A 21554-nucleotide genomic window follows, 5' to 3' on the forward strand; every position below is an offset into this window, starting at 1 on the left:
TAAATACAAAGTTAATAGCAACTGCTTATAGCAGGTGACTATTAAAATTCATCCTGAGGTCAGCTATTAGGTCACAGGTCCCTGTAAAGTCACAGCTAGTCACAGCACTAGAAATATGCATGTTTTTTCAAAGCTGTGCAGATGGTGGTGAGGTCTGTTGGCCATCTCAGCGACCTTTATGAAATTTAGCCTTATGGCAGGCTTCATTTCTCTTCTTGATCCCCAAGTGGTGTACTTGCCTCTTTCCACAATCTTCTTTTCCATTTCTCCACCCTGTGGTAGCTGAATGCAGATAAATTTCATAGCACCACTGAATAAAAAAAAAAAAATGTAAGCATCCTATTTGAAACAGAATTGCAACTCTGCCTTATACTGACAAAGGTAAGGAAATTTGAAGCAGGGGCTATCTTGTTCCTTGATAGTGTACAGGTGCTTGTGTGGCATCCCAGAAACAGGCAGTTTCTGTGTGAAGATGATGCTTTCAGGTTGGAACAGTATCCTTTAGAGACTGCACTATAGCATCAGTGATAGCACCAGAGCCACAATCACACACACACACACACACACAAACTGCAACAGGAAAATCAAATTCACTGAAACACAGTTTCTTTTTAATCATAGTTCATATACACACTAAATGTTTTTGGATGAATGGATGAGTTGGCACTCAGCTCACATCACCCAGATCTTGTGCTTTTCTAGCAATAATCCTTATGTAATTACACATTTGACATGTGAAAACTGCCAATGTGGTTTGACACTGCTTAACAATGTGTAATCTTTCATACTACAATCTGTAATTTTCTTAGCTGTATGAGAGACTATATGCTGTCAACTCCCTGCAGTCTGAGTTCATTGGAACTGACAGGCTGCATATTTGTTAGCTTATTTTTGCTTACTCAACACAGATCTGTATATTGAATTCAGACTCTTATTACGTGAACTTGAGAGGCAATTTCTACAGTTAGAATACTGTTAATTCACTCTTGCTGTTGTAAATCTTCAGAATGGATGGACCAGGATTACTGTTGCATATGGAAGACAGCCTACTAGTCTCTGATTTTCCATCAAAAGCAGATTACCGTTTCCAATTTTAGATATCTGTTCTTCAGATGATTTCCTTATAAGTAATGAAGAAATGTTCTAAACATTATAAAATAAAGGGAGCTTTGAACTGGAGACAATTTCAGAATATCTAACTCTCAGTCTTAATCAAAGAATTATATATGGGAGTTTTCAGACTCGGAATCCACTTTGCTATGATTTGTACATATAATTATGAATGAAAGCGAGAGAACAGGCATTTGAGATATGACTTCAGTTTTCTTTAATCTTTTCCTCATGTATGGAAATATAATCATTTGACTAAAACAGCAACACAGACTCTAGAATCGTAGGAGGGGAAAAATATTTAAGATCATGCAACACAGTATGAGGTGTCCACTACGGAAATTGGTTTCAAAGGTTTGCAGGCAGCTCTTGTATTTAGAAGACAAAGTAGTGTCTTAAGATCAAATGGATGTCCTGAATATATATTAAGAGTCATTTGCTAAAAGATAATAGTTAGCATACTTTACTGCTTACTAGTTACTTCTTCCCATGGTGAGTCATTACAGCTCACATATTTCTGTACAAAATCTTTTCTTGTGTTTTAACTTTTTAGGGGGGTAAGTTCTTCTATAAACAGAATAGACCATGTGACATTCCCAACTTCGTATCTGTTCTGAACCATCATAATAATTAGATCAATACCCTGAATGTATGTCTTTTAGGCTGCACACCCTAATTACAAACCACTTTGATTTGCTAATGGCTTCTAAGGCTTTTGCAAAACATCCTCTTCTGCTAGTTTTTTTGTGTCTGCTCCCATGAGTATCTGTGAAACACTCTACATACTCATTTTATATATTTATTTTTCAGTATTTTGAGTATTGCATAGGTAGTTCAGATGCTGGTTTCATGAGGCTGACAAATAATGGTGAATAATCTGTGTCAAGGTAGCAAGTAGGTGGTTCAGACACTGATCTATGCATGTCATTGTTGCATGAATGTTGTACAAAAGTTCTCTGCTAATCCATTCAGGTTCAAAAATTGTTTTCACATAAAAAGCCTCTTTAGAGACATTAATATGTTGTAATGAGTAAAAGACTGGTTGGAAAAGTGTCAAAACATTTGCAAAGATTTCCTGGAAATAAGAGGATTTAAGTGAAGAAGAAAGCTAAATTTAAAAAATTAAGTTAGAGCTTCAGGTTCCACAAAGGTTCAACAGTTGTCCATTTTTTTTAAAATTTATTTTCTTCCTTCTATTTAATTTCCTATTACACACTTTGCTGTTCTTTCTCTTCTCATATTCCATTGTTTTCAGAAGGTTAAATAAAAGTGAAATAAGTACTTCAGTTTCATATAGTATTTAAGCTATTCCTTTGGGAATACATTTCAGGATGGGATCTGACTGCTTGGATTTTTTTTTTTTTTCCTATGCATTGTTTTTACTTTACTGCTTTGTGTTTTCTGTATGCTTTATGTTTTATGTGAGCACTGAAATCTTCCTCTAATAGCATATTACAAAATTTTCCACCAATTAGTTGTATGAATGAACTATTGCACTTTCATTCCAAGTTTATTGAAATTAAGGGAATTTCTTTGGATCAGTCTTGGATGCAGTGACTACAGTGTGAACTCCCTCATGAACAAATGTTCACAGGCTAACTCTCAAACATTTCCTTGTGTTGAAGTAATGTTAATGTAGAAATTAATACTATAGCACAGACAAGGCCACTTGGGTTGTGTTATTAGTTGTATCAGATACTTAAGCTTCCTCATAAGCCATTCAATCTGGAGAAATACCACTTTGGTACTGACATCAAATTATAGTACTAAATTACTTTATTGTCATGTGTCCGCTGAGATGTCATCATCCTTCTTACAGTCATGGCATCTCTGTGTTTGAAAAGCAATGGTTCAATAAAAATAATTAGAGAGGTGGAGGATGATTGAGTGACATCTATGCTATATATACCCACACGCACACATCATTTCCTGGCTTTTGGAGCAGCAGAGGAAAATGTAACGTTCGAACAGTATGTTGCTATGGCTGGCTGGTTCTTTGCCAAAGACGGATCTAGTTGCACGGATTTCAAACACGCTGCCACTTTTGGGTTGGAAATAAAGCCCTAAAAATCAATAATTGGGCTTCGATATTAAGTTGTGTATAGTAATTTCGTTGTGGTTTTATTACATCAGTAAAATGCCCGCTGTGGGACAGTATCACAAGGAACTAATTCATGTACCAAGCTTAAAGTCTAATATATGACTAAGAGTTTAGAGAAAGGGATTTGAAAGAGGTGAAAGAGCTTTATAGAGGTTTTAGTGTTTAAAAGAGTTTTCTAATGAGAGAAGAGTAACAAGAAACTAAAGTCTAATAAAGCAGATATTGTAAGATTTGAAGTTTCAGATTACCTTCATTTGCTTTGTAAATTGCTAAGGAAACAAGCTCCTGGGACGCTTTCTCTAATATGCCCCACGTCAGGCTGTGTCTCTTTCCTCCCATCTATGCTGTATGTACAGAACTGAACAATTAATGACATTGAGAATTCTTAAGCTTATTTCAATTACATTTGAACCACCATTCGATTAAAACATCTGTGATTGTGTTTGTTTTAAATGTTTTCGTATGTCTACCACCTTTATTCATGCTGAGTAAAGTCTGCCTGCAATTTGTGAGTTTTTGAACAAGTGAATCTTTGTGGTGCTCTCTCATTACCATTTCAAATTCTGCTCATTTTTGTGTGCAATCTCCTGAGCGCTTTTACTCTGTAGACATGGGATTTGGAATCATCCTGGTGTTTGATATTATATTGGATTTGTATCATTGTGCACGGAAATCAGAATTTGAGCCTCAATCAGGAAATGAAACTCTTAACCAGAAGTTGTTCCCACAGACCACAGTTCTTGCAGAATAATAATCATATTGGTCAAAGATGTGCAGAAGTAAGCTGTGTCACTGGCATAGCTGGGTTGGCAGAAGTCCCTAACGTACTCACAGCTATGCCAGCAACACAGTGGTTTTTTATTGTGTGAGAGAAGGGGAAGATTTATTTATATTGCTGCAAATTGGAGTTTTGCCTTATAACATGTCAAAATGCTGTTGTATATTGTGTCTGAAAGGAATAGTCCTATAGTGATAAAGCACTTTAAAATAAAAAGAAGGCTTAAAGAACATATTACTACTAATCATTGCTGGACGAAATAGATGGTGTATGAGGGTTTTTATAGTGTGATAGCAATGACAACACCCAACACGGAACATGAGGACCAAGTAGAAGGAAGAAGTATGAACAACACTGATTTTGGTTTATGTTCATTGATCGAAAGAGTTAGGCAAAACTGAAAGAAATTTAGCTCTAAATTCTGAGAATTATTTGAAAAGTAGCAAAAGAGACTGTGAAGAATATTTATGAGCAGTTTCACAGTCCTTATGTATTTCATCACAACATTTAACAATTCACAGAGTTGACTTAAAAATGACATTAATTAGTAATTTTCCATTAAATTTCCCTCAGTGCCTTTTCTGTTACTTTTTTTTTTTGCTCATGATCAAAAGATATAGAAAGTTTTGATGATCATTAAGTGCAAATTTGTGGCATGAAGTATGTGACTACAGTGTGACAGGTGGGGGGAGTCTTGAACCCCAGAACAACATAGGTACCATTGCTTTGATGAAAATCATGATGCAATGAATCTGTTGTTCACTTTCTGTGAACATATCTCAATGTTTCTGTATGTTATGAACTTCCTATAATAATTGTGCATGCAAGAAACTAAATAATTGAAGACAAATATGCAAATAGCTGTGGAAGCACTATCAGCATATTCCAGATACAGTCTTTGATATTCATAATTTATTTTCAATATCTTTCTTTAGCTAGAAAAATCCACAGGGCTTGCTTTTGTCTGTGCCAGATGCCTCTCAGGCGAGAGGAGGTAGTTGCCAAATTGCTCACCATGAAGGAGAAATGGCAACTGAAAGTGATTATACCCAACATATGGTCCAAAGGCAGACATCTGCTAACAAAGATTAGGGATACTGTGGCAGATTCTCACTTGTTCTAATGAGCCAAATAATCTTGAACATAAGTCCATTAGAACAAATGAGAGTAGCCATCAATGGATTTTGCATTAGACCTGCCTCCTCTTTCCTCTTCACATACACTCCTATGCTTTGCCAGCTTGGGCATGCAGTGGTATCATGGGAGACATGGGTGTATTTGCCAGAAATAGTTCATGAAACAATTTAACTTAGTTACAAAGCAGTAAGAATAGCACTTCAGTGAAAACGCGAACCTAAGAGTTTTAGTGGAATGCAGCAAGACCTTAAGGTGGGCACCTGGAGATTGTAAGCAGTATACAGGGAAGACAAAGGCAAGTCCATTGTTTCTCGTGTCTGGAGATTACATACATTCTTTGTCCCTGTTCAGTTTCATCATTGGAGAGGCAGCACTCTTCCACATACATTAGAAATGTGGTGTCCTTAATTGCTAAGGGAGAAGTGAAGCTTACCTGCAGTTACAGACTTAAGGATTCAGGGCCATGGGTTCTAGGTGGAAAGAGCTCAGAGTTAAGTATCTACATGACAGATGTCTATCTCAGTCTATCACGAGGTGTCAAACTTGTCAAACACTGGGGAACCAGGCACTGAATTTGCAATCAGTGGCACGCAATACTGCATTGCCTCATGGGACAGGGATGTCAGAACAAGGGTGCTGGTGGATGGAGTGGCTTGAACTGGCATAAAGGGAGGGTGAGGACTGGTCACTGAGGAGCTCTCTGCTGGCAGGTAGATCTGAGAGTGAATGCCAGGGAAAGGGAAGTGTCTTCAAAATCTGTATGTGTGCTTTGGGGGCCACAAGTTTTACGCTAAGGCCAAGAGCAGTAGTAACTGGAGATGAGGAGGCAAGAGGTGCCGGCAGAGGGGAAAATAAAAAAAACCAAACAAACGTGTGAGGTGCAAGTGGTGGTAGTGATAGAGCACAGTGGTATTGATTGTATTGATCACACTGAATGAAGCTGGTAAAAGGGGGTAAAATTGGGGCAAAGAAGTTTGTTTAAGTAGGCTGGTTAGTAGCACTTGCTGAGCAGTGAAAATGCTGCAGTAGCATGATCTCAGAATCACACAGAATCACAGAATCGTCTAGGTTGGAAAAGACCTTGAAGATCATCCAGTCCAACCATTGACCTCACACTGACAGTTCCCAACTACACCATATCCCTCAGCACTATGTCAACCCTACTCTTAAACACCTCCAGGGATGGGGACTCCACCACCTCCCTGGGCAGCCCATTCCAACACCTAACCACCTGTTCTGTAAAGAAATGCTTCCTAATATCCAGTCTAAACCTTCTCCGGCGCAACTTGAGGCCGTTACCTCTTGTCCTGTCACTTGTCACTTGGTTAAAGAGACTCATCCCCAGCTCTCTGCAACCTCCTTTCAGGTAGCTGTAGAGGGCAATGAGGTCTCCCCTCAGCCTCCTCTTCTCCAGACTAAACAACCCCAGTTCCCTCAGCCGCTCCTCATACGACATGTGCTCCAGACCCTTCACCAGCTTCGTTGCCCTTCTCTGGACACGCTCGAGTAATTCAAGGTCCTTTTTGTAGTGAGGGGCCCAAAACTGAACACAGTCATCGGGGTGTGGCCTCACCAGTGCTGAGTACAGGGGCAAGATCACTTCCCTGTCCCTGCTGGCCACGCTATTTCTGATACAAGCCAGGATACTATTGCCCTTCTTGGCCACCTGGGCACACTGATGGCTCATGTTCAGCCGGCTGTCAATCAACACCCCCAGGTCCCTCTCTGACTGGCAACTCTCCAGCCACTCCTCCCCAAGCCTGTAGTGCTGTTGGGTGTTGTTGTGTTCACTTTGAAACAGATATCTGCTTTTGAGACCCTCAGCACAATTAGGAAGAAACTTGAGACAGAGAGAAGCTGTGCAGCTGTGGTATTATCAGTCCTCTGGAGAAGGAAGAATATGAAGAAAGGACTATATTCTACACTCTTTATTTTCAAGCAGAAGATTACTTTTCCACCAGATCATTTTGATGTTAAGATACTTCATGATTTTTTCAAGTACTTAAAAAGAACAGATCAATTGGTTAAGAGAGCCTATGCACCATGCTGAGGCATGAGGGATGATACTGAAATGCCAAGTGTTTGTGAGAATATGTGTGATATGTATACAAATCCATGAGGTGTATGTATATTAATCTGTTTTGTGGTGCATATGTAGACTAAATCTGTGTATCTATCTATATCTAGACATAACTATAGATACAGATATGGATGTGTGTGTATACACCTATAATTGAAATATATACAGCCTTATGAGACTTCCTCCAGTTTTAGGGAAAATATTCCGAAGTGTCCCCAGGTGTACAGCAGAGTTCAGGTCCTCTCCAGCTTTATGAGAAAGGAACCTCCATTATGTAAGCAGTTTTTGCTGAGTCTCTGGAGTGTTACTTGATACATTTTCAATATAGTTTGTAAAGTATGATGGAAGTGTTCCAGTAAAGAGGTGCAACATAAAATATAAGATTATTAACATCATTCCTTTTGGCTAGACAGGTAGAAGGTGTACTTTCTAACTTTTCAGGCATTTAAATTAACCTATATACAAAGTTTTAAATTTAAGTAATTTAAAGTTATGACTTAAGATGGGTAGGAGTAAGTCACTGATTATTTATCTGTTTTCTACATACTTCTTTTTAATCTCATAACCTAAGAAGAAGGCTAAGGATCATAAACTTTGTTCAAATCAAGATGTTTTAGTTAGCTCTGATGTTTAAATGAATTGAGAATCTATGAGAAGAAGTCACTTAACTCATCTACTATCCAACAAAAAATTACAGATGCCTGATCAAGGGTTAAAGGTTGACTTATGGAAGATATAGAGTTTTCCTTGTAGCTGCAAAAATCAATGTGTAAGATTGTTTAGATATTAACATTTAAGAAGCTGACATGTCATGTTTTGTTTTCTGACTGAAGATTATTGTCCTGCCATCTGGGCTGAAGATGGCATTTTGTTATTCTCCTCATGTAAAGTGGTAGCACAATGGAATTCAGACTTCTCTGGAGTCCGAACCACCTATCCTAATTTCAGGTTGCCAAGTATCTGAGTGTATGCCAGTTTATGGATCTTTTTTTTCAAAGTGAAACAATGGAAGTGGACGCTTCTGTTTGGCAAACACTTATACAGTTTGTACTCATGCTTGGCCCCCTATAGAAACTCAGAAGTTAATTTTCCTTGGTATGCTTGCTCAGATGCCTGCTGGGTTCTGATTGGATACTCAAGCCAGGGGTTAAATTGAGGTGAGAGTTTTTAATCCACAATTTGCCTGCATTTGTGTGTTCTGGCAGATTGTGTAAAGGAGCATCTTCAAGATATTTCAGTGCGCAAAACCTCTTTGCATTTTTTTCCTATTTCTGTTCAAGCTTAAAAAACAAGCAACACAGTGCAATATTTTGGGCTCCCTTTAATACATTAAATAAGAAAAGCTGCATTGTCAAAGGAAGCTGAGCGAGTGAGAGCTGTCCTCAGTGTACCTCCAGAATTAGGGCTGGGTTTTGATGGTTTCATTTAGGAGAACATAGTGTCTATATTCTGCTGAAATTCCCCTCTTGTCTCCTTCATCCATCTGTGAGTTGTCTTTTGTTTCTATTATTCTTATATGAAAGAAAATAACTTTGTAAACAAAGAAAAAACTAATCATATAGGCAGTATCATATGTAATGTATCTGTATCATCTCCCTACAAGTGTATGAATTGCAATGGTAGGTGGTGACAAGGGAATTACAAATCCTTTGGGTAGTTAGTCATTTGTTGTTGCAACTGACTTATTTTTGAATCATTTGAAGACACATTTCTACTTGTAAATTGTTCTCCTAAAATGTATTCATGAGTCAATGTCTTAAATTAGTCCTTAATGGAAAAATGGATGAAGCATTAGATAATTCTTTCCTCCCCTAGTCATGCAAATAAAACTAATAAGTTCTGTCTTTCAGCCTTTCTTTTTCTGTTTACTTTAAGCTGCTAATTAGTTGCAGTGATCAGAATTGTATGCTTTTGACTGTAATAAATGGAATTCCAATAAGGAAGACTTAAGCTGTCCTAAAAATAAACTGTGCTCTAGTAACTTTCAACCAGTGTATAGAGTTCTCAAGCTGTTTGCAAAGGGATGCTTGCAGCACTTCAGTTGTTTTCTATCATTCTACGGCTGACATAGAGAAATTGTGTAGTTTTGGTACCGTAATTGTAAAACATGAGACAGAAGAGTTACCAGGATAGAGTCTGTGCAAGAAACAAGAGGCTTATAAAAGTATGTTGAGATGAAGAATACTTGTAACTGCATAAAGTGTTAAAAAATCCCCAATTTTTAAAGCTGTTATAAAGCAAACTACATGTGTGAGTAAAAAGTTATACCTTTATTACCTCAGAAATCTTGTGTCATTTAGATTGCTGAACAATGTGGTCAAATACTATATTTACATGCTCCCTTTTTTAGAAAGAAAAAAACTGATTTAGAAATCCTACTCTGCTCTCTTGCTGAGCTTGAGCACACAGCAAACGCACTCTCCACTGAAGAGTTAATGGAGTACTTACTCCACAAAGTTTGCAGAAGCTGGTGAACCACAAACTTTGAATAATTACTGTTCACATGTTCAAGGACATATCTTACTTTTCTGTCTTAGTAAGGCTTGATTTCTACTGCACTTTTGCAATGTGTTTAAAGCAATTGCTAATAAGTGTGGGTCTACTGAGAATATAAACAGTGGAGTCCTCAGCATGCATTTAATTTAGAGATTGGTATTCTATGATATATTATGGATACCTATATCAAAGTATTCATGATAAAAAAGCCACAGAAGTGATTTAATAGATTTATGTTTAGTAAGACTTCGATAAGAAATTGTACAACTAGTTATTTGTAGAAAAAGTGTTACACTTGGTTTCTCCAAATTTCTGTTTTCCCTACGGGTCTCATTCATTCAGAGGAATTCTTCTCACTGGTAGCGATATTGTGACCTACTTTTGTACAATTATCACAAGCACAGCAAAGTTAAGTGAGTTTGCTTGGCCAGTTCAATCCTTTGTAATCTTTTTTTAGATTCTAATTAATGTCAACTGGCATCTGGAAAGAAATGTAGTGTAACCAAGCTTTGGTTTATTGACATCTGTGAAGAGATCTAGAAATAAGTTAAATATGAGCTCTTAACAGGTATGTAGTCCTTTAAGTGACTTTCTTCCATGAATTTCAGCTGACTGGTTTTAGCATTTGGCAGCTTCATGTTATTGATAAGGTACATATCTGAGTGTTATGCTTTATTACTCTAAGATATGAAAGGCTTTCAAACTGCTGGTCTACTGATCTCAAGAAGTGGCATTCCTAAAGCTGAGGCAAGATTGATTGGATGGAGCTTCTGCAAGGTATGACTGAATCTTCCCATTTTGTGGTGCCTATTTTCCTTCTGACTTCAGAGGTGAATCACACCCTGCACTTTGGAACAGCCATGAACTGAGCAGCCTCAGGGCTGGGGTAACTGCATACACAGCCAGTCTGCTGGACTTTCAACATGCAGAGAGATGCTAATCTAACTATACTGAATAGTTTATGTTGAATACTTGGAAATTATATTTTACAGTCCTAAAACAGTTAAGAGGATTTAATACTGAATATGTTATATAAATTATAGGAAATCTGCAATTACTGGGGATTTAGAAATACTCAGTGTGGTATTATAACTCCCAAGTTCTAATATTCCTGCTATGGGTCATCTTTTATATCATTTCCCAGCAAGCAGGTTTATTTGCAGCTCAACAAATTTCGAAGGCAATGCAATGCATTGCATAAACCGAAAAGTGCAAGGCAAAAAATGTAGTCCTTATAATGACTCTGCATATCTTTAAGTCATTGTATGTGCACAATTTCCTGTATGCATTATAGTTCCTTAAACTAGCACTCTAAAATATACACTGCTAGTTGTGACATGTATTTTCAAATATGTTTGATATTTGCTAAAAATGCGAAGAGTTCAACAAGCCTCCATTGGCACTGCAGATGCAGGTATGATAGACCTCAGTAGACAATAAAGGGTTTGGGCTGATTGAGACCATGAAAGTGACAGGCATTTGAACTGTGCTTACACACTGGTTGCTGCAATGAACGTGATTTAATTTGCCAGCAGCTCTAGATCCTTCCTCCTACCTCCACTGCTACAAGCTGCTAGGCACTTTTCATCTGGGTGAAGTGATTTCAGCAATTTGCCAAAAGCAGATGAGGAATGAGTGGCACAGATCAAGTCACCTGCTAATTTCTAAATCACTTTTCAAAACTTAAAGCCCATATGCAGTATAAATTCATTTCTAGTATTTATCTTTAGGAGATACTCTGGGAGGTATAAATGAGCTTGCATTCCTACCTGTACCACCCTGGCATTCACACTGTGCTTCTCCAGATTCACTCTCACAGAGTGCTGGCTGTAGCTTGACTCAAAAAATCCCTCTCTGCCTTAGCAAATGTACTTGTTTCAGGTACTCATTTGCTAGTAGGTTCACTGTATGTTAACACTGCAAGGGAATTAGTAGCTGAAATATAGAATCATAGAATGGTCTGGGTTGGAAGGGACCATAAAGATCATCTAGTTCCAAACCCCTGCCACGGGCAGGGACACCTTCCACTAGACCAGGTTGCTCAAAGCCCCATCCAACCTGGCTTTGAACACTTCCAGAGATGGGGCATCCACAACCTCTCTGGGTAACCTATTCCAGTGCCTCACCACCCTCATAGTAAAGAATTTCTTCCTTATATCTAATCTAAATCCACCCTCTTTCAGTTTAAAACTGCTACCCCTCATCCTATCAACCCTACACCTGATAAAGTATCCCTCCCCATCTTTCCTGTAGGCCCCCTTTAAGGACTGGAAGGCCGTTACAAGGTCTCCCCGGAGCCTTCTCTTCTCTAGGCTGAACAACCCTGACTATCTCAGCCTTTCTTTCAGTGGCCTAACCTGTAAATTTCTCATTTTGTTTTTCTACTCTTTTTCCACACTTTCTCTCACCTCTGGTAGTGACCGGCTCTGTTAGCTGTTTAACCCTTTGTTGCACCATAGGCTACTGGTGGATCCTGCTGTGTCTGGCCAACCATTGCCTCCTCATCTAACAAGGCAGTTTTCACCTCAGGTAGGCAAGAGAGAAGGGTTGGGGCAAATACCTGGAAGAAACATTGCAAGCAGAGTGAGGCAGGGGAGGGGAGCAGAAGGACTGTTTACTTCTGCAATGCAATTTCCAGACAAGTCATGTGACTGCTCATGGCTTGAAATACAATCACCTCAAGAAATTATGTAAAAAAACAAGGTACACAAAACAGGCATGTAGAAACAGCCCCATTTCATAGCCTAACATGCACATTTTGATTAATTTATTGCCATTACTCCAATCACTGAACCTGGCATCCTAGACAAATGTACTGCTATGAGTGACTCTTCTTTCCCAGATATGAAGAGAGAGAGGAAGGCCTCGAATGAGTCCAAAGAGGCAGTTGAGGTTGTGGCACTTATGCCACAAGTTCAGTCTTGATAAGGCTCTTTTCAGGAGCAATAATTGTATGACTTTGGGCATGGAAAGGACTATTAATTTTTGAGAAGTCTCTTGTTTGCTTTTTTGTTTCATTTTGTCTTCTGTTTGTTTGGGTTCTCTTCACAGAAACTTTCAAATAGTTTCTGCAGAGAATCTCCTGATGGAATTATTGAAACCATTTTGGTTTTGTCCTTTCTTTCCTATCACCACTGTCACTGAGAGAGGTAAGAAGCAGAAAAGAAGGGACTGCCTGTTGGTTAGTCAACTGACACTTACTTCAGCAGCTTATCAGTGTTTTTTTGGCTTCTTTGGAGAAATCCTTCTTACTGTTGAATCTGTCATGTTAGTTGATAGAGGAAACTTTGCTGGTCCACCTATGGTTTTGCTAATCTCCTTGCTGATCCTTCCATTCACAGACGTGTGGTTACCAAGCTCTTATAGTCTTCCAGTCACATCAATAATGGTGACTGTCACTCTCTTTTCCACTCTGAGACCTTCAAAATCTGTATCACTGATGGGTTATCCAGTTTGACAGGTATTATGAAACACCAGTTGATACGAGTTTTGAGTTGGCCACATAAAAGAGGTTTGTGCTTTAAAAAAAAAAAAAAAGTGAGAGAGATGGGGATGGCAGCACCTCTTTATCATGATTAAGATGCAGAGTTGGACTGGGCAGTTATGGTTACATGTGAAAAGCTGGCATACCAATATGATAAAGGTTACAAACTGTGGCCTTGTCATGAAGAAATGAAGTAAAGGGGATTCAATTTCTTTCACACACACACACACAAAAAAGGTACTGAACTTTCCACTGGTTATCAACAGAGGAGCCTGAGGATATAACTACTGTGCACAGGACAGCAGGAACAGAAGAACAAAATCTCCAGCAGAAGCTGAATAGAAGAACAGACGCACACCAGCAGTGCTGCAGGGAAACTCTGAGATCAAGGAACTCCTGCAGGTGTGGAAACACCACAACACACAGAACTTGTGGATATTAAAAGCTCAGGAAATTTCTGGATAAGAAGCAGTCTGAGAACTGCTGCCTTTCAAGGACATTGCTAACAGGTTGCAGCACTGATCAGCTGTGAGTGCCAGCTCACTGCTCTGATGTGACTTCTAACTAGGCTCTTGCCAATGTTGTGTGCAGGATCAGGCAATGAGGATGTTACCTTGTGCAGGATGAAGTACAACTTCGAGAAGTTTCAGCCACATTTTCACTGCTTTTTGCAACAGAGGCCCCTTTCCAAATGCATCAAGATGAATCCTACCACACCATTTCTCCATTGTGTTACTGTAATTTGCAGACCAGTCAGTCATGGATTTGTTAGGGATTCCCTGGACTTGGGCAGCTCAGGGCACCATGTCAGTCAGGGAGGTCATCCTCCATTCTAGTGAACTGACTAGCAAATGAGTACCTTTGGCTTGTCACCTGTACAAGATGACATAGAAAGAGAGGGAAGAAATGAGGGAAATCCCAGGTGGCAAATCCTATTGTTGTTGAGGTAGCCTGTTTGAAGACTTGGTTTGGGCGTTATTTTTTATTTCTTTAAAGATGCATTGTGGTTTTCACTCTGATTTTCCAGGTATCGACTTGGTCAAAAAATTGCTAAATGTACATTTTTATTAGCAGTTAGGGGGTCTGACTGCACCACCATGAAGATTTCTGCTGTTCTTTTTGTAGATTTACTAAAATTCTGTGTTTAATCACTTGATTCATTACAACTGAGCAAACACCCAGAGCTGTACCTAGACATTTTATTGAAACATAACAAAACTAAAAGCAACCTGTGGAAGCCAATAAAATGACACCTGTTTGGTAAACCCAAACTAGTAAGAAAAGAGAGTTAAAATTAAATATTAATTTGTTGAGTAATCTCTTACCTATATCTACCTAGAAAAGCAATAAGTCTCAAGATGGCCGACAGGAATTAGCAGTCCCCTCACCATAGAAATAATCATTTAAAGAAGCATCATTCTAAATTCTGTACTATTACAACATGACCCAGAGTATTTAACAGTCTTGGGTGGGGGGAAAGCCCTTCTGTATTAGCACTTGATTACTCATCAAATTCTCAAGTGTTTATTTATTTGTGATTTTTGTCTCCAACTTCTTAGGAAGGCACTTAAGATTTTTATAATATGACTAATAGATCATTGTCTGTGCAGGCTCTACTCTTTATAAAATTGCTCACTTTTAGCATGTAGGTGTTATGGGAGGTGCCGTAATGCAGCTATACATTGTTGGCAATGTTGGCATCCAGATGATGGTAATGGTAGCAGCACCTTGCCTCCAACTTCCTAAATGTGCACAACCTCTACCATTCAGCAAACACCAGGGATATAACCAAAGGTTTGGTCTGATTCTGTGCTGTCTGCATTAGTCTTCATGAACTGGGGCAGAGAAAGGCTTGAAGAAATCTAGAATAAGATGGTGGAGTTGGGAAAGGGGCTGTGTTTTGCCCATATCTTCTGGTACCTTTAATTAACAACACTGGCAACAGTTACTCTCTTTATGTTCTTCAGTTTTGAAGCAGTACAAATATCCTCAAGTTCTCACCAATTTGCAATTTGTCTGTGTGCTTGAGACATACAAGAAAATTGCTGTCTTCCTGTCATGCATGTCTGTTGCTTAGCCTCCCTTGGATTGGAGTCAGTATGTCTGCTTAATGTAGCAAATGAATTCAACCACTTTGTCCTCATCTTCTGCTGCATCCCCTTCGGTGGAAATAGGCTAAAAATCTCAAACATTGGTAACTGTTGGCAACTTTTCTTTTACGTCCCATGCCTGAATCGGATTCCCTGCCGTGTTTAGTAAGTTTTGTCTTATGGTTTCTCTTCCATATGTGGTAAAGAAGGGAAAATATTATGAAACCATGGATACTATATATATATATTTATTTATCCTTAAAAAAATGAATGCATAATTTATTAGTGGATAAATGGCAAAATAAACTTGTCTATCTCATGCCTAGTAGTCACAGCATAGGAAACAGTATGATGAGATTCCTCTCCATAAACCAATTTAATTCATCTCCTTCCTGAAAGAATCAATACTGTGTCTGAAGGTAAAGTTTAGTTTTCATAACTTTTTTAGTATGTTACATCATGCTTTAGATTGTTGACAGTCGTTTTCTTATTTGTGACATGGACAGAAAGTACAGAGATGACTAACTTCATTGTACTAAAACATTGTACTTTGATAACATTTGTGCATCTCCAATAGGTGAAAACTGCATGCAGTAGGGAAGGCGGAGTCCTGTAACCCTTTTCAGACAACTGAAGTGAGTAATTTCTTTGTATTATTTTAAAATGTCCGAGATTTCCCTATTTTCTCAAGATTGTGTAACAGTAGAAAAACACTATTATATATGAAGATTTGGGGTTTTTTTTCTGAGTAAATGAAGTTTGCTAGCATTATTTGGGAAAGATGTGCTCTCATATTTCTATCAAAATAATATACCTCTGGTATTGCTGTTTCATATTACGAGTATTTCAGATTTACTTGGCAAAAAGCATACCTATAGTGCCTGTTTAAAAACATAGAGTAATGAGTTATATCAAATATATGGACACTACCCCAAACAAGCCTATTTCAAGAGCTGCTGAAAATTTTTAAAGTTATATTTTAATGAAAGGCACAGTTCTTATGTTAAATTAATGGGGAAAAATGCATGTAAACTAAAGAAAACAATATCTTGACTCAAATGTCTATCGAAGGCATCAGTGACTTCTATTAATAATGTAAATTCTACATTAATCTTTGCATGTTCTGAGGAAGAGCAGCAATTATCAGGAACTGAGGGTCCCCAGCAAATGTAGAAGCAACAGGTTTTAGAAGATGTCCTGCTGTTACCACCATTTGTGCTTTTTAGCACTTGCATATTTCAATTCTCTTCAAATGCTTACTTTGGAGTCAGCAACTGAAATAAAGTGCTAAACTAGAGCACAGTAGGTTTCTTGGTTTCTTGGCTGTATTGCTGGAGCTTACCTATGATAGAGACCAAAAGGACTGTACTTCAACTATTACGGCTGAGGGCAGGCTTAAAGGCTTAAAGGTGAATGAGGACACATACGCTTGAAATGCAGTTCTGCAAGTATGCAGATACATGTCAGAGCATAACCTAATGTCAAAGGACCTGTCATGTTTCAATTTGGTCTGAATCTCTTAATCCTTAATTTTTGGTGGTTGTTTATTTGAGATCTTCTGTAACAATTATACCAGTTTATGTATCTCTACTTCTTGTAGTATCTCTGGCCCTTGTCATCTCAAAAGTTCTCCCGAGCTGAATTGATTTCCTCTGAATTTTGTGGTGGTGGAATATTTTTCTAAGTACAGTGTTGGGAACCTAAGAAAAAATTAAAGATTTGGTAGCTTTTTGCTTTGGAGTCTTATATGTGTAAAACAGCTGTCCTTCATTCTTTTTCATTACCTGTTTGGGAAACACATTTATATTTATTTTTTCTTAAAAAAGAGTTGGTTTGACTTTGGAGTAGGAAAACAGCAACATCTACCGTGGAAAATATTTTCTGGTGGGAAAGATGGCTATAAAGATTTAATAACGTTTTCATTGTCTCAAGATCTAGTACAATACCATGTTCAGGCAACGCTTTCTATGTAATTCCATGCTAAAATGGCATTGCATAACAAAATTAGATTCATGTACAAACTTCCTTAAAAAGGTTGAGGCGTTCAGATCTATGTTTGGTTTAGGTGGATACCAGGTAAAACATAGCAGCTGATTGTACTTGAAAAGATCACCTGAACCAATTAGTAAACTAGGACTTTGCTGCCAGTCAGTTTGACTAGAAAAAAATGACTTAACGTGAGTCAGAGCAGAATATACTTGGCTTTGTTTACACAGTGGCCCATAGTTCTGTGATAAAAAGGGTTTTTTCACCCCAAAGTACAACATCTCTGCCCTCGAAACTGCAAAAGCAATGCTGTTGAAAAGCATATCTATTGTACCGTTTGCTCTCCATAGCTTCTGGTTTCCTTCTTTTACTTCAGGATATCAAAAAAGATGTGATCATAGATTCAGATTTACTGATGGGAACCAGGGGCTTTTGTCTTTCTTTTAGTACTACCTCTTGTGTCCTCTGCCTTTTTTATGACTGGAGACATTGTTAGGTACCCAAGAGGAATTTGACCATTTGCTTAAGAGATCTAAATATGCAGAAATTTGCATATTGGCTGCTCATGTGCAAAGAATTGGCTTTGCCCAGACTTACTTTGTCAAACATGTGAGATGGCTACCTATGCCATTCAGTAGTCACCCATGCCTGTAGTTTTTCTAATTCATAAACCTTCCTTGTCTGCCTGGGATTTTCCAGGTGGAAATACATGCAAGATGTGGTCCAGGCTCCTATGTCCCTTGACATAGCCCTTCTCCTTCCCGCTGCAATTTAGACTGCGACCCGACTTGCCCCGGTCATTCGTGCAGACTTTCAGCAGGAAATAAGAATGATCCCCTTGGCTTTTCTAGACTGTCTGTATCCCAAATGCACGCTTCCTCCTCCATCACCACCATCTTGTAGCATATGCTCTTTTTCTTCCTCAGTTTCTTGATGTGGTCACCCCCATAAGGGCCCCTGGTGCCAGATACTGCAGCTGCTTGAGATGATCTTTTGGACACATGGCAAACCCTAGAGTCTTAAGGACTAGTTTTAAATTTGGCAGACAAATCAAAGGCGTATCTTCAAATGCCCCAGACCTGCACTTTGTCCTATGAGCTATAAAAATAAGTACCTAAGTCACAAGGAAATATACATGAAAATCAGTTTTCTTCCCTAGACTCTTGGTTGTTGCTGTCCATTTTGATACCTCCAAACCATAACAGGACTACAGGAACTGACTGTGTATAAATATTATTTAGTTTCTATAGGAGTAGATCGTGTGAATCATCAAGAAGCTGTAGATCAAAAACTCAGCCTTTCTATAGCTCTTTTGTGCCACTCTCATGATCCCTAGACCTTGGAAGAGTTAATTGAAGCAAATGTAATTTAGTGTAGTGAGTGTCCTATAACTTTGTCAGGGACTTAATCTCTGCTTGGCCTAGGGCAAAGGGGAATGCCCCAAAAGTGTAAAGCCAAGGTAAGATGGCGTGTATCTAATGTCTTACTCTCTCTCTACAAAATTCATTTTTGTGGAGCAATATTCAAATGTTAAAGAGTAATCAGAATGATATATTGTACTGAAGTGCTCTTACAGGACTCTGTGTAGCAATAGGATTCAGACTGTGACAAGAAATGTACTCTGTATATTGTTCTTGAATACTTAAACAGTTTCCTTAAAATACATTTTAGCAGCTAGGTTGTTCAGCTCAAAAACCGGTAAAGGAATTTAAGGGACTGTTTCCATCGTTTACAAAAACACATCCTATAAATAGATTTTCCTACTGCAAAAGCCTATGTCAATTTTTCCCATTAAGCCTCAATGACACATACTCCATGAGAATTTGCATTTGTGCATTATGCATGGAAATTATGTATAGTAATTTCATGGACTATAATAGTCCTCAGCCTACTACGGGATCAAAGTTGTGTCCTTTTTCTTCCCCTGTGTTTACTGGCAGCTTTTGATTACATCAATCACACCAAGGCAACGTCAACTTTGAAGAGGCACTGCTGGGTCACCACGAATATTATTTTAGCATGTTTGGAGTAGTCTCAGAACTCTCTGATAGTTATTCTGGTCAAGCTTTTTTTCATCTCATAGCTCTTCAGGGTTCCATCTTCAGACCTTATTAGTCTTTTGTTGTTTTCTAAATGCTGATATCTAGGTTATAGCAGCCTTTTAAAACATTAGATGTACCATGCAGATGACAAGACTTCCTTTCTGAGCTGTCCCTTCCAAACTTGATTTTGTTCCTGCAGTTTCTGAGCTGCCCTGAATACTTGTTTCTGAATTTGGGCCAAAAACTGCACAATATTTTGCTTTAGTGAGTTTTTTAACAAAATATAAGCTTTATGTGTGGAACCCACTATCATGCTGGACTAGTTCTTTCTCTGCAGTCCCTTTGAGGATAATTTTTCCATTTCCTGTCACTGCAGATTGCACCCTTGGAGGCAGTTTTAAATCAGTAATGTCTTTGATGTTTTTCTTTTACCATGCCAGGAACATTCCCAGAGTGACACTGATGATCTCTCAGGCTGTCCAAATGTGTATTCATGGCAGGCTTCCGCTAAGCTGCTGTAACACCCTCCTGCTCTGTTTGCTAGCTTGCCAGATGTGAATAAGCTCCAGTTAATTGAAAATACCAGATTTTGAATAGGTTGCAGTTAATTCAAAATGCTATGGCCAGATTGTATATGTGGTTAAACATTATGTTGCTAAATTTTAACCATTGCATCACTCTTCTGTGAAAGCCAAATGACAGAACGTTTCTCAGATGTTTTGAACTTTTTCTTCGAGGGCTTCCAGTGCCCTTAAAGAAAAATGTTCAGCGGATCTTTCCAAAACAAGCAGAATGCATCTGACATAACTGGAGGTCAGGTAGAGTAAATGGACTAGTTGTTTTCAAATGACAGCTGAAAATGAGGTGCTAACATCCTGAATTGTTTTCTGTCACTGCTGTGGAGTTGCATACCTACAGATGGGAGGAATTAATTTTCTGTCTGTCACTATAAGAGCTTCTTTTCTTTTGCTTGTGCCCTCCAGCATGTTAAGCTGGAATTTACACTTTTTGCTCAACATAACTTTTGTGGTTATGGCAAACACAACCTAGAAAAAAGATCTGGCTTTGTGGTCATTGCTTGTACGTCATACACTTCACAGTATTTCTATTCCATCCATTCTGAGGTTGTGAAAACTGGGTATGAATACTCATCACACATTCTCCCAGGTGTCCTAGTCCCCTGAGTAACGCCATTACTCAGGGTTGTTGTTGTCAGAACAACTGGTTATAGAAAGAGAGCAAACTTCAGGTCAGCACTAAGAAGCAATAAAAATAATTCAGATATGGCTTTTTTCCTCCAAATTACCAGGAAACATAATATTTTTGTTATGGAAATTGATATTTTTCTACAGCTACCTATTGATTATGGATCTTTTCCTATGCTCATCTCTTTGGGACCTGCCTGCACTGTTTCTTTCCTCTCCTGAAAGAGATTTGCTAGAATGGTAGTACTGGCTTTGTTACCTATTGTAGGGAACAGGGCAGTAGAGATGTCTTCACTATTTATGCTTCATTCTATTTCTTCATAACAGTTCCCTTGTCTGTCCAACCATCAGTCCAGTAGCATAACTCGTAAGCAGTGAATTTATACTAGCTAGCCAATGTTTAAAAAGGGAAGACAGAGATTATAAGAAAGCAGCAAGACACTTTTTTCTGTAAGAAACCAGAAGATCATTCAAACAAGAGCTCAGAATTATGGCTTGTCAGTGCTGATGTTGTAGAAGGAGAGTTATCCAAACAGTATGCCTTATAAAACTGCAAATACTGGGCTCTTCCATATCTTTGGTAAAAGCTTTCTGTGTCTAGGATTCTGAATAGTCATGCTACATTAGGATCTCTGCATGTGATAGAGTTATAGCATTTTCTGCCTTCCATGATGATACTTAAATTAATGACACATTAAAGTGCTATAAATATTCAGAAAGGATGTTGTGAAGACTTTGGAAAAGCCTGTGCTTTTCAGTATAACTGAATCTATTAATATCGTATGATTCAGGCAGAAAACCTGAGTTATCTTTCTGACAGCAAGGAGGCTCCAGGCAGGAGGGTGCATGCTAAGGCCATACGAGTAGCTGGAAATGGCAGGTGGAATGACTGAAGCTATTAGACCAACCAGGCTGATGTCAGACCTAGACAGAAGGGTGAATATCAGAATGCTGATATGGGATTAAATTATTTCAAACTTAAAATATGGGAATAACTTAAAAGATTTTATGGCATGTTGGTCTGGTTTCATGCCTCTGAGATAAG

The 21554-nt window shown here is 38.4% G+C and overlaps 1 protein-coding gene across 1 annotated transcript in view; it reads left to right on the forward strand.

Annotated features, from left to right (window-relative positions):
* The window catches only part of MID1 (midline 1), a 359385-nt gene that overhangs the window by 62231 nt on the left and 275600 nt on the right, over positions 1-21554 (forward strand). The window contains exon 3 of the mRNA XM_074858821.1: positions 15854-15911. The gene's annotated coding sequence lies outside the window, so the exon portion shown is untranslated. The remainder of the gene's footprint in view (positions 1-15853; positions 15912-21554) is intronic.

Source organism: Strix uralensis, chromosome 2, assembly GCF_047716275.1.
Source record: "Strix uralensis isolate ZFMK-TIS-50842 chromosome 2, bStrUra1, whole genome shotgun sequence".
Taxonomy (NCBI): domain Eukaryota; kingdom Metazoa; phylum Chordata; class Aves; order Strigiformes; family Strigidae; genus Strix; species Strix uralensis.